The sequence below is a fragment of the Amphiura filiformis genome, chromosome 20, assembly GCF_039555335.1.
Source record: "Amphiura filiformis chromosome 20, Afil_fr2py, whole genome shotgun sequence".
NCBI classification, from domain to species: domain Eukaryota; kingdom Metazoa; phylum Echinodermata; class Ophiuroidea; order Amphilepidida; family Amphiuridae; genus Amphiura; species Amphiura filiformis.
This window is the reverse complement of record NC_092647.1, coordinates 30468498-30482115: the sequence shown is the minus strand read 5'-3', so window position 1 is coordinate 30482115 and position 13618 is coordinate 30468498. Positions and strand designations below refer to the sequence as shown.

Below are 13618 nucleotides of genomic sequence, written 5' to 3'. Positions count from 1 at the left end.
AACTAAATGTGTCTTTATCTTGGAACTCCATTTAGGACATCTGTTTGCTTGTTATGCTGAGCTAAACTGTAGGCTATTATTTTGAATGTTTCCCTTATAGTTGCGCTGATTCATGAAATCTTGACGGGCATGTGTTAGCTGGAAATAATGTAGGGAATGATTGTGTTGATATAAATAGTCACTAAAAGTAATATGTGACCGTTCACGGCGAATGAGCCGTAAATTCCTCCCCGGTCAATTTTGTTTTATTTCGTGTTTAGAAAAATACATCATAAGCTTTAAAATGGTATATCATTTGACTTCAAACTATATCCAGAAGCGGGGTTATGGGTTGTTAAACTTTGCTCCTTTAACAAAATTATAGCTTTTTTCGTTTCTACATGTGTCACTTTTTCCACATTGCTGGCAATAAATATCAAACAGTCATAATTGGCGGTCATTTCAAATCATCCCCAAGTCAACGAAGTTTAAGAAAGTTCTCTCATTGTTAATGTTAATTGTTGGTAATACAAACCTATACAAAATACAATGCCTGGTAACCCACCACTTGAAGGATTTAGCCAAAGCAAACAAAGACCAGAGTTATTAAAATTTCTATAGCCATCTAAGGTAGAAGCTTATTATCCACTTCAACAATAGGATTATTGATTGGTGTTTGACTATCAAAATGAGATAGATGTCGCGCCAGCTTAAGTTATCGATGAATACGACCTTCGTACACATTTTACACTGTAACTCAGAATACAATTTAGGGAATTTACGGCTCATTTGTGCTGTACGGTCACATATTGTTGTTGCAATGTACATTGAAATACTGTTAAATCGGAACGACATATCTAAAGAATGAAGAAATTACGCGATAAATAACAGGCACTTAAATCATAATTTTCTTCGGCTTGCATCATTTATTTCCGATCCTCACATATATTAACTGTTTCAAAAATCATATAGACCGCCTCCTTTCTTCATTATATAAAGAATAAATAGGTACATTATTGTATTGCTTTGTTTGTAACACATATCCAAAATTGCAACTAAATCGGTACTTATCCTCTAAATTCCGGGCCTCTTTCCCAAAAAGTCGTCGTGGTCACTAAATTGAACAAACATTTAAACACTTGCAACTTGCTTAGCTTATAAGTTAGGTGAATTTGCAACCTTAACCTAATAAAATTTCTGATGCAAAATGATTGTTCTCCCCTGGTGTTCTCCCTGCGATGTTTAGTTTCAGAAAAAAAAAATTGAACAGTGGTTTTTCAATCAAATTTGAGGGCAGATATTGCAAAACCGAACGTACCCTTAAGAAACGTATTTCACTTTAATGCATTTTAAGGGCCGGAAACGTCTTCAGACTGGTTGTAAAAATAGACCAGACCATAGCCACTTTTATCAGTTGCAGCTCTTACAATTTGCTCTCTTTGATAGTAATAATATTGCCCCATACAAATGTGATCACGGTTCAAAACTACAGGATGTATCCAAATGATTGTTTTGAATCTGTTCTCCGTCTGTTTTTTGTCTTTTTAAAATGCCCGTTTCTTCCAACACACCATTAGATCAACTTGAAATGACCAGAATATAAAGTATAAAGAATAAAATCTGGTTATTTTAGGTGAATCTACTAGTGCGTTTGGAAAAGGCTGGCGCAAACACAAACACCCCCCCCCCCACCACCACCAATATCCAATATCGATTGGATATTTTAGCGCAAAGAGAATATTGGTATATTTTAATTGAGACAAACTAACACAACACGTTTTTTTGTATCAAATTCCGAGCTTTTTGGTGCCCTTGCAAATTTAGAAGTGGTAATAATAGTATAATAATATTCATTGTGTGATTAATATGTTAATTTACTTTGGCATCAATTTACAACTACAGCCAATATATCTACCTCGAGTCACCGGCACTTTAGCTTTGAAGTTCATCGTGTACTGCGTTGGCTTTATGGCTTGGCGTTGATCAACGGGCTGAAATAGCATCAATGGATTTGCGCGATTTCAACATGAGATACTAATTGCATTTCTACAATTTTGAAAAGTCGTTGCAAATTTATTGCTTTATCCAAACACATATCAACTTAGAAGTTGTATAGTAACGCAGTAATGAAAAGAGCTTCAGTCTATTATACATGCTACCGTTATATTCATAACGTACTTTACGTGGAAATTGCTTCGAAAGTTTCAATTCTTTATCCGTACCTTTTTCAGTATTTTATTTATTTTCGTCTTTTGCAATAATTGCTTTGCTAACAATGCAAACAAGCTTCGAGCACAACAATGTTTCCACAAGAAAATCAAGGGAGGCAAACGCAAGAAACAGTAAGAAACCTAACTCAGCAAGCAACCCACCTCCAATACGTTGTCGATCAAATCAATATTATTGCGAATGTTGCTATTGATAAAGTAGTCAGCGGTTAATAATGCTAAATCTATACATGTTCAGCTATATCGTGGTTAAAAACAACAATACAATTGTGGACAGATCAACTTGGACATAGGAATTTAATTAACATTTTACTTTTAGTCAAATACGATATATCTTGCGCGATTGTTTATGTATTTTCCTGTAGGCAACGCAATTATTTGAATTATTGTTTTCAAATCCCATGATTTCAAATAAACGACATTCTTATTGTTTTTTATTTATATATTTTATTAACCTTTTCATAACATTTCATTTGACGTTGCCCTTTGCTGAATAGCTTTGAAAATATTAAAAGCATCTTAACAATACTTTACGTCTTTTACGTCACAGGCGTCACCGATGATGCTTTATAACGTGTAGCTGATATCGACGATTCAAACAAGTACGCTCTACGGAACAAGTATAGAGGAAATTCAAATTCTGATTTATCGCGATATTAACCCGGATGAACCAATAGGAAGGTTATCGACTGATGATTACAATTATACAGCATTTAATAAAATAAGAGATGAACGAATAAAACAACAGAACAAACTTGAAGTCGATTGTTTGCGAATAAAACAACAGAACAAACTTGAAGTCGATTGTTTGCGAATAAAACAACAGAACAAACTTGAAGTCGATTGTTTGCGAATAAAACAACAGAACAAACTTAAAGTCGATTGTTTGCTGTTGAATACTATTGTATAACAATTGACTGATTGAACTGAATATGAGCAGAACCAGATTTTGAGTTTAGACAACTTCCTAAGTTGGACTTGCAGGTATTGAATTATTAAACGATGGATGCCGAAGCCTGGATGAAGACAATGATTGACATATTGCTGATTCTCATCGGCATACCAGGTAATCTATTGATTATTTTAGTTTACGGTACAAAAGGAATCAGGATTAGCGCACATGTATTCATCATTGGTCTCGCTATAGCCGATATCTTCGTGTGTTTTACAAGACCATTAGGTGTATTTAACAACATTCCGCGACTCGAAAAATACAAACATTCAAGTGAAATCCTATGCAGATTGCCGTATTTCTTAAAATTCGTCGCCATGTTCAGTTCTGTTGTAATTACGTCAGGAATTGCTGTTGATCGTTATTTTGCAGTTTGCAAACCGCACGGTCACATCATGTCTGTACATCGGGCAAAACTCGCAGTAGTATTTTGCTTTACGCTCTGCCTTATCTTAAGCATTCCACCATTAGTTGTATTTGGGCTTGTTGAGTATCCTCACTACGGAGTTGTGTGCGCTATTGTGACACCAGAGTGGACTACAAGTTTCTTGGTCACCCCAGTGTATATCGTTGGAAGTGCATCTCTAATTATCATAATCATCCTCTATATCATCCTCTATATAGCCGTACGGCGTGGAATCAAGGTCAGAGCTGAAGGCATAATGATTGATAGACGACCAGCAGCTTCATCTGCAATAGATGAAGAAGGGTCAACGGGAAATGGAACTCGAGTGACGACTGTTTCAATAGTGGGTGCAGCCGCTGATAATCCGGACCAACAGGCAACAGTACGCAGTCAACCATCCAAGGTCAAATCTAAAACAACGAAAATGCTCTTTATAACAACTGTAGTCTTTGTCATTACCTGGATACCGTTTATGGCTACCATTAATTTTTCATCAGAGACCAAGGCGGCATTATATCGAGCCAGCCCTGCAGGCTATGTTGTGGTTACATTTCTTAGTAAACTTTTACTGATAAATCATGCTGTAAATCCATTTATTTATGGTATAGTTAGTCAAAGATTTCGAGAAGACGCAAAGCATATCTGGCAGAAGCTTAAACGCTGGATCACCAAACAGTAATCTATTCGGAAAAATGTTACTTAGGAGCGCGCCGTTAAATTGGGTTAGGCTAAATTATTAACATTCTCAAAGTTTTTTTTTTTGCGGTATCACGATTGCTTACAACTTAAAGTTGTTTTCCCCAAGCTCACGGGAAAATTTGTGCGCTCCTTAATTGGCATGATTGGTGAGATGTATCGTGATATTTATTATAAGAGACAATGCTTGCTTGTTAGTCCATAGTTTTCAAACTGTAATTATGGTTATTTCTTGAGCTTTCTTGTGGCATGAACTCATTTCTCTCATGAGGAATCATCTGATCTTGGGGATTACATTAATCCTCGTCCTTCCCATCAATGCAGATTGATTACATATAGAGGGCTTAGTACAACACTCCTTCGTCTCCATTTTGATAAATTTTAGAAAATTACGTTTAAAGAATCTGCCCTCATACAGGGTGTTCCTGACAGAACCGTATTATCGAAAATTTAATTTTTGGGTGTCTTAACGCACAAACCAAACATAACTAAATAACTGATGTGGTTAAGGGCTAAATCAGCTACCGTATTACATACTTTTTAAATTTTGACAATTGATCACACCGTTCTTGAAATATAAGGATTTTACGAAACTACCTCATTTTCAAACCTCTCAACGGATTAAAATGTCTTTTTTTTATCTTTCCTCAGAGCACACAGAGTGCCATGTGCATTTATTTATCCAACATGATCTCAAATTCAAACGTCAATCAATGATCTGTGTTGGGAGTGGCAGTTCTGGTTTGTTTGGGCACTAAAATACGCAAACATTAATGTTTCCGACAATACAGTTCTTTCAGGGACACCATGTAGGCATTTTTCAGGGACACCCTGTAATTATTTTGCAGGGACACAATGTAGGCATTTGTTAACTGGTTTGTGGATTTATATGGGTTGAAAATGGACATTGGAAAGCCCATTATTTTCTGCAAACTTTGGTACTAAATTATAATTTGTGCCAAAAATGGATGCCATTGCGCTGAACCTTTGATAATATTGGGTGATGGGCCTCAATGTAAGGTAAATAACGCAATGTGTTAATCGGACCACAATCTTTTCAAACCTGATGTGGCAGTGACGTCAATGCGCCGAGGCCGCTACTTTGCGCTCGCATCTATGCGGCGTCTTTAAGTGCCGTGCGTGTGTATGCCAGCGCTTTGAGCAATTTGAAGCTGCGTTCAATGAAACGCCCACTGACGTCACTGCTACATCAGAGTGAAAAATGGTATAGTCACTCACCTTTAAACCTTGCACATTTCTTATACAGTATGTTAATAACGCATTGTCTTATACCATTAAAGGAGTCAGCGTCAGACACAATATAACATACACTACTATCAATACATTATATAGCCATTATCGACAAATTGGATATACAATTATTTCAATTTACGAGAGAATCATGCTGCGCACGTTTTACTGTATTCGCATTTCAAAAATGAAGTATTTCAGAAATGTTTTCAAGTGCAAAAACAGTCGTATTGGTATTATACTCATTTGCATAAAATAAACGTGTGATAATAATAACTAGCGTACGTAATGGCGACAATGATACTGAGGAGACAATAAAAACGGTCTAATGATATACCCAGCAAACACAAAACGTTTTCGACATCATTCGCAAAAGGTTATAAAAGGTTGTCAGAAAACGGTTAAATGTCGGGTTATATAAAGGGTACATTAAGAGTATAAAACGTTTTCATAACATTAAATAACATTTGTTGGTAATTTATTTCACAGCAAACACAAATGTTTTACAGAAAACATTTAAATGTCGGGTTATATAAAGGGTATAAAAACGTTTTAATAACATTCCAAAAACATTTGTGAAAACTTGGTACAAATCATTCTAAACAGAATGTTATTTTGGGGTTGAAAAATATTTTGCAAAAATATTTGCCCAAAATATTTTAAATAACGTTTTTATAATGTTTTCACGACCTTTATATAACCCGACATTTAAATGTTATTAAAGCGTTTTGTAAAAAACATTTTAAGAATATTTCTGTGTTTGCTAGGTGCAAATATTTTAACATAATGTTATTTAAGTGTTGACAAAATATTTGGCCAAAAATGTTTGCAAAAATAGTTTACAATGACATTTCGAAAACATTTTAAAAATATTGTTGTAGTGTGTTTTCATACAAAACGTTTTAAAACGATTTCATGACCTTTACATAACCCGACATTTTAATGTTATTAAAACGTTTTTACCTAAACCAAAACCCAAAATATAACTTACTTAAAACGTTTTAAAAACGTTTTTGTGTTTGCTGGGTAGTAGTGTATGATGTTGCTTAATGTGGGCGTGTATTGCAAATATACTTCTGGTTGTTTTGAGGTTGATGTTATATTCGGGGGCCGATTCAGGATTTGAAGGAGAGGCGGACACAGTTATCATCGAAGAAGGATACCCAGAGGGCCCATTCGCCGATAAAGTGTTCAAGTTTGGTCTCAGGAATGACAAAATGCCAACCACGAAGAATTCGTAAAATTCATTCAGAATCGTAAACTTTAATAGTTTAAGAACACAAAACAATGCATGGGTGATTTTTGAACAATATTTCATTTTTGAGCAATATTACTTGTACGTATTGGTGGTAACGTATCTGTCGTAACGTATCTGTCAAGCCCTTTCCCACCTTTGTCTTAATCGTGCAGGTGTAAAAACTTACCGACTTAATACCCATACTTGATCAGTCATCACCCAATGTACTAAAGTCTGGTATGGTATTTGGCTTCATTTATCACAGCGTTTTTTCCGAGGGGAGTAAAATTTAGGTCTGTGATGACATGAACGTAACGTCAGGACTTTTTGCCATTAATAGACCTGATTATATTTACTTTGAAACCATTGTGTTATGTTCCATATATATTATATAACTATGGAGCCTGCTTGATCCATCACATATGGGAACATTCATCTAGCCAATTATTTTCACAGATTGTTATCCATTAGAAATATGGTAACGTATCTGTGAACAATATTGGCGACATAGTCTCAAAGACCTGTTGGAAAAATTTAATAATCTGTGTTGTGATGTTTTATACTTTAAAATTAGGACATGATACCAACTAATGAAAAGTACCTATAATCCATTATATGCGCGCATGTTTAGCGAGCAGGGACACATTATACGGAACGCACCTTGGCTGGCGACATGCAGGAAAACAATGGACATGCATAATCAGCTTTATTGTTTTATACTTGCTAGGCACGTCACAACCTCTAGCCTCATACATTTTAGAAGGCAACTCCTAAGTATAAGTTATATTAATAAAAGTTATTTCTTTCTGACGAAACAAGTCTGAATACCACTTGAAACTATGGGCGACACAGATTTGGCATTTTGAACACTTTATCGGAGAATGTGCCAGAGCTTGAACAGAATTGATCAAAATGAGAGGCCAAAAAAGCTATTTGATGAGCAATTTTTACACTATTATTGGTAATTTTCCGCGATACCGGGGTGTCTGTAGGGAGGTGCACCATGAGAAGTTGGATTTTTTTTTCAAAATTAGAAGCAGTAAAGCTATTTAGTGCACCATTTTTATGATTGATTATCTGGGGATATGCCCCCTTAGAAATTGAACTTTTTTTCCTAAATGAAAGGCTAAATGAAGCCATTAGGTGCAGCATTTTTGCACCATTATTGATTATTTTCCGTGACGCGGGGTGAGAGGGGAGTGTCTTAGGATGATCTGTAGAAGTTGGAAAATTTTTCAAAACGAGAAGCCAATGAAGTATTGACAGACTTTGACAGAAATGACATTGTTGGTAAAAATACGTATAAAAACAAGATGTTTTGCAGGGGTATATTTTGGGTACTTTCTTAGAAAACTCATCATCACAAATTAATCAAATGCGAATGGTCCTTCCTTCTCCAGATTGATTTTACAGTTACAGTATTGACCTTTTCGGTAAATCCCGTAAGCCTTTACGAGTACACCTGAGATGTCGTCATTTGACGTCCCGCCGACGTCAAATGGCAAGAAGGTGCACAAAACTTTTGTCCATGACTGTAAAACCGTCTACTTTGTTTCTTCAAAATTTGGCATCCGACAAGTATTTAAAAATAAACGTAAAAACAATAATGACATCGTGTCTGTTGTATTTTGTCACACACAGTTCGTTACAGCTCGACAGCTGGTACAGCTTGATATTTGGATTTTTCACCCACTGGTCTGTAACATTTTATGGCAGCAACATAGCAACCAATAACCACGATTTTCAATGTTACGGCAAATAAAAAGATGTTACGTGATACTATAGCACGATCGTGAAACCAACATTTGCCTATCTCGCCGCATTCTTCGTGCCAAAGAATACATCCATTGTCGATCAATAGTCCCATAATTATCGGTCCTGGCAATCCACCTTATGAAAACAAAACAAAATATACATTGTAATTACCATGTTAACACAAAAAAATTTACACATGCCACACGGGGAAAAGCTGGGACACAATTAATTGGTGTAAATTTATATAAAAAATACGATGAATCGCAGAAAATGTTGCTAAAGTATGCTTGCTAGATCATAGAAAACTATGCTACATTCTGTTAAAAGCTTTAAACATGCGTTAAATTGCAGTAGATTTTAAAACAAGCCGTGTTACCTCTTGCAAGCGCAAATTTGCTATCAAACCCTCAATAATATTCGTTTAAATATGTCCCTTCCTTTTTAAATATGTGCAAGTAAAAGTAAAACTATAACACCGAGGGATGGGTGTGCAATATGTTTTTGTTTTTTTGTGAAATGGAATTAGTTACCACGGTAACACTAACATCAAACACTGTAGTCATCCGTGATATAATTTTATCGAAATCATTAATAGAGATACCTAAAATTGTTCGGTCTTTTTGAGAAAAAAATGTATATCTTCAATATTAAAGGTCAAAATTTTCAAATGATGGACGGTATTAGATTCTGAAAGTTTACTTCCAGGACTGTTAAATGTCAAAAAAAAAAAAAAAAAAATGTTTTAATAATTTGAAATTATTTTTATTTTATTTCACGAATTAAAAATAAAATAAAATTATTTGATAGCAGAAGGACATTCCTCGTATTCAGAATGCATTTTGATGTGCTCGTATGTCCCATAAACCACTGTGCAAATGTTGATATCCGATCCCTTAAAGAGGCGTGGTTCAATTTTTATGATCTGTTTTCTATCGTATAGGCTTATTATTAGATTAAGGCCTACCAATACAACAAATTGAGCTGTATTGCTCCAGTGGTTTTGATATGAGAAGCAAAAACGTAAATAACAATGCCCCATTATACACCGGCGCACCGTGGTCACCACAAATCGCTACGTTTTTGTTCACACCGTTTAAACGAAAGATATCTCTGGTGTTAAATGTCACTGGGGAAATTAGAAAAAAAAGAGCTTTCTTCTGAAACTAAAATGTCAGTTTTGATGACGAAAAACGGAGGATGAGGCTGTCGATCGGGTCAAGGACCTTGAATTCCGTAAGAGGATTATTTTATTGTTCTCGAACTTTTATTTTGATCTTGGGTACTACTGCTGTAGATAACTGCCAGTTATTAAAACAAGCTAAAGATAACTTCCACTTATGAACGCAATAACAGACTTCTATTATTTCATTGCCGTCATGTTGTTGTCAAGTCAAGTCAAGTCAAGTCAAGTTGTGATAAGACATTGTTCGTTATTACGTATTTTTATCTGGTAAAACATCAAACTTATGTCAGTGGAAACTTACAATCATGGCTTAACGACAGCCTCGAAAGTTTTATTTCCCAAAGGAATTCTTTCACTGCCCCTATACTCATAAAATGCACGGCCGTTTACCGCCTATTTGTGACAACCACTTTTATTTAGGGCGCCCTCAATTCAAGGCTTCCTGCTTTCACGTAAGATTTACATGTTATGTGTACGTAGATTATTGTAGATAGGTATAACTTACGTAATATCAGTAACCCTTAAATTGAGGGGGCCCTAGTTAAAAAAACGGCCGTGTTAATGTCCAGTTTACCAGTGTGTCATTATATGTAAGCAAGGCCAATAAATAAACCAGATCAGTTAATAATTACTTTTTAGTACTTCAAATGACCCCGTTTAACAAGGTTGAAAAAAGTGTTACCCTATTTTCAGCTAAAATGATTTTGTAGCGCAATGGATTACACTATCCATATTATAAGAAGTAAATTGACACCTCAATCACATTTCACAGAATCATGGCAGGTCTATTCTAACAATGTTGAATCCATTGGGAAAACGAATACATTTAGATTATTCCCGTCATAAGGCAATTCAAAACATCATGCCTACAATATTATAAATATACCATAAATAATCAAGCGTAAAATAATGTAAAAGACATCTCATACAACGACAGATATGTTAATTTTTAAATAAAAAAAGTTCTTGGTATAAAAATATAAACACTACCTCAGCTAGAGGTAAAAAGCGCATTCATGCTTGACAGTAAGTGACACAAAAGCTATTAAAACACACCCCATCCATACATGTATTAAAGAGACGTGTATTTCTTAAAGAAAAAAGAAACGTAAGAATTTCTACACCAAGCAATAATTTATTTACCTAATAATCTTCCAGCGAAGCCTTCTATACCCAATGCATATGCACGTAAACTTTCTGGTACACACCTTTAAGAATGAAATAATGTAGATAATGTGTTGACTTTGTGGTATAGCTATTGAAATACACTATATTGAACGTTAGGTATACTTACTAAATCTTTTTCAGGTTATTTTAGATACATAGCTGCACAAAATGGGATATATTCCTTCGGATTTAACATCTTTTCAGTCAGCCCTGGCGGTACTTGAGCAGTGTATCAGTGAAGTTAGAACTTGGATGGCCGAAAATATGTTAAAACTGAATAGTGATAAAACTGATTTTTTTGTTGCAACTTCTCCCCATTTTAAGAAATCTTTGCCTGCAGTTCATCTTCAGATTGGTAGTGATATTATTTTTCCATCCAAGACAATCTGTAACATTGGTATCAATTTTGATGATGTGATATCAATGTCTGAACATGTAACATCTTTGTCATGCAGTGTGAATTACCACTTACGTAATATCACTCGTATTCGCCGGTTCATGGACTTGGAAACATCCAGCAATATTGTTCGTTCACTTGTTTTATCTAGGTACTATGGACTATGGAAACGCTCTTTTGCTTGGAATAAACATCTCTCAGATTAACGGAATATAAAGACTTCAAAATTGGGCTGCCAAATTAATTTTTTGTGCTAGAAAACATGATCATGCCACACCATATTTGCAAAAACTTCACTGGCTTTTCAAAATATTGCTCTATGTTTTCAAAAGCTTGAATCGACTGGCACCAGATTATTTATCATCTTGTCTCACATTGTACAGTCAATCTCGTCCTGGACTTCGCTCATCATCAGAGAGCCGCTGATAAATGTTTTTCGCTCGCAGCACCAGGTTTATGGAATAAATGACCCATTAGTAACCGAACTTCCAGCTCATTACACAGTTTTAAAAAAGGTCTCAAAACACATCTCTTTCAATAGTAACTTTTTCACTCAGATTGTTGATAATTGTTTTTGCTTGTAAATATTATGTTGTTGTTGTATTATTATGCGCTGTTTGTGCATGTACCGTAAACATTCGCCTAATGGGGATGTAGGCTCCCTTGACATAACAGGAATATTAGACATAAACTAAGGGTGCCCTCCCATAAAAATACAACCAGCAAATATTAGGCACAAATCCTTCATTCTTGTTGGGATTTTTAAAGGAGGGAGCTCTCTGTTTGTACATGAAATTTACCTCAAGACAAAGGAGCCCACGTGCGCCATTAGGCAAACGTTTACGGTATTTAATTACCGTTGGATGTGTAATTTTAGTCCCTGCGGGTATATCAATAAGCTTACACAATTTTGAGTACAAGAGTGTCAGAAATCAACACAAGAAACAGTATAATCATTACACAAGCATGTGGTGTAAAAATTTAACTCCATTTATGTGTAAAAAAGGTACACCATACAGGTGTAAACTATTACCCTTGCTGATTTTAGTCAAGTTTACCCAATTTAGCGGTTCCCCACAATCGTGGTCGTCACTGGTGTGCAAATCTCTACCTGAATAAAGTTTACTCCTTTGACGATCATGATTGCACTGTAAGCTAGTGATGTGTTCCATATTACACCATATAGAGTAAACAAACATCAAGTTTGTGTACAAATAAATAACATAATAATAAGTTGCCGAGTAAAAACAACAACAATGCTTTAATGTAACTTTTATAGTTTAGTCAGTTACTCAAATTTGGAAGTCCAAAAATGGCGAAATACTCGTCTACTTGCAAAACCTAGGCTAGACAAAACAAGAATCATTACATTAATAAGTATAAAATATATGAATTAATTAATACTGACTTCTACATTAAAAATAAATTGAATAAAAATGGTCGCATTTATACCTACCGAAGCAATGTTATAAGTAGTGGTGTTTCGCAGAAAGAAAATGTGAAGATCATCGTCGATAAGAAAATCATAAATATATAAAATGATGTGCAAGTTTTATCACAAAAACCATCGGTAGCCGTAGAATCACTGCCTGTCTCATCAATACAAGAGCAGTTTGCATACTCCTGTGGAAGTACAACATGTACATATTTAAACATATCTTACTTTAACCTTGTATGTATAATTTAATTGTAATTTTTGTATTTGTTGAGATAAGCTGGAAACTACAAATGTTGTCATTCTTTTCGATTTCAAATCCAATCTACGATCAAACAACTTGACCTTTGGGTTATATAACATTAGAATATTTCTTGGGATTTTCTCATGCCGGACCCCCTATAACTAAAACCCGTCATTATGTTTTGCAATGACTATAGAGGGCAGACGCGTACCGGGTGGGTGCATCTTCCTTTGGCCCGGTTTCAGGCCACAGTCGTTTTAATTGGCGTCCATTTTAGCATAAAATAGCGAATTTTCCCACATTTGCTAGGGTAAAGTCATTATAGTAGTAGGTCAGTTGGACGATTTGGAAATTTTGTCTATACCCTTGCTCGGTGTTCCCGATAGAGAGGCATGATATGGGGCCGTAGTGGGCAGCGGCAACCTTTAAAGTGTGCTGAGGCTTGTGGATCAACGTCAAAGTGATGGGCATGTGCGTAACATACTACATGTATAAATCAGTGTGCTTTTTTTGTTGATTTTTTAAGAGAAGGCTTTGATGAATCGCACAATGCATTGCATAGAGACGGCTTATAATATGCTGCTATTCACTAAGCGAAAATCATCAGGTTATTAATCAAAAATCATTTCAGCTTCATAAAGTCCGCAACTGATGCGCAAGTACTCTCAGCGACTTATATTGTGATTAC

General features: G+C 35.3%; 1 long non-coding RNA gene across 2 annotated transcripts in view; it reads right to left on the bottom strand.

Moving 5' to 3' along the window:
• Positions 1-12806, bottom strand: part of LOC140141970 (uncharacterized) — a 30970-nt gene extending 18164 nt beyond the window's left edge. The window contains exons 1-3 of one of the 2 annotated variants that reach the window (XR_011857498.1): positions 12708-12806; positions 10831-10895; positions 8142-8639 (exon numbers count right to left, since the gene is read on the bottom strand). This is a non-coding gene — a long non-coding RNA (uncharacterized lncRNA). Of the gene's footprint in view, positions 1-8141; positions 8640-10830; positions 10896-12707 lie in introns of those variants that run through there. The other variant, XR_011857499.1, reaches the window with a different exon arrangement.
• Positions 12807-13618: the final 812 nt, after the last annotated feature.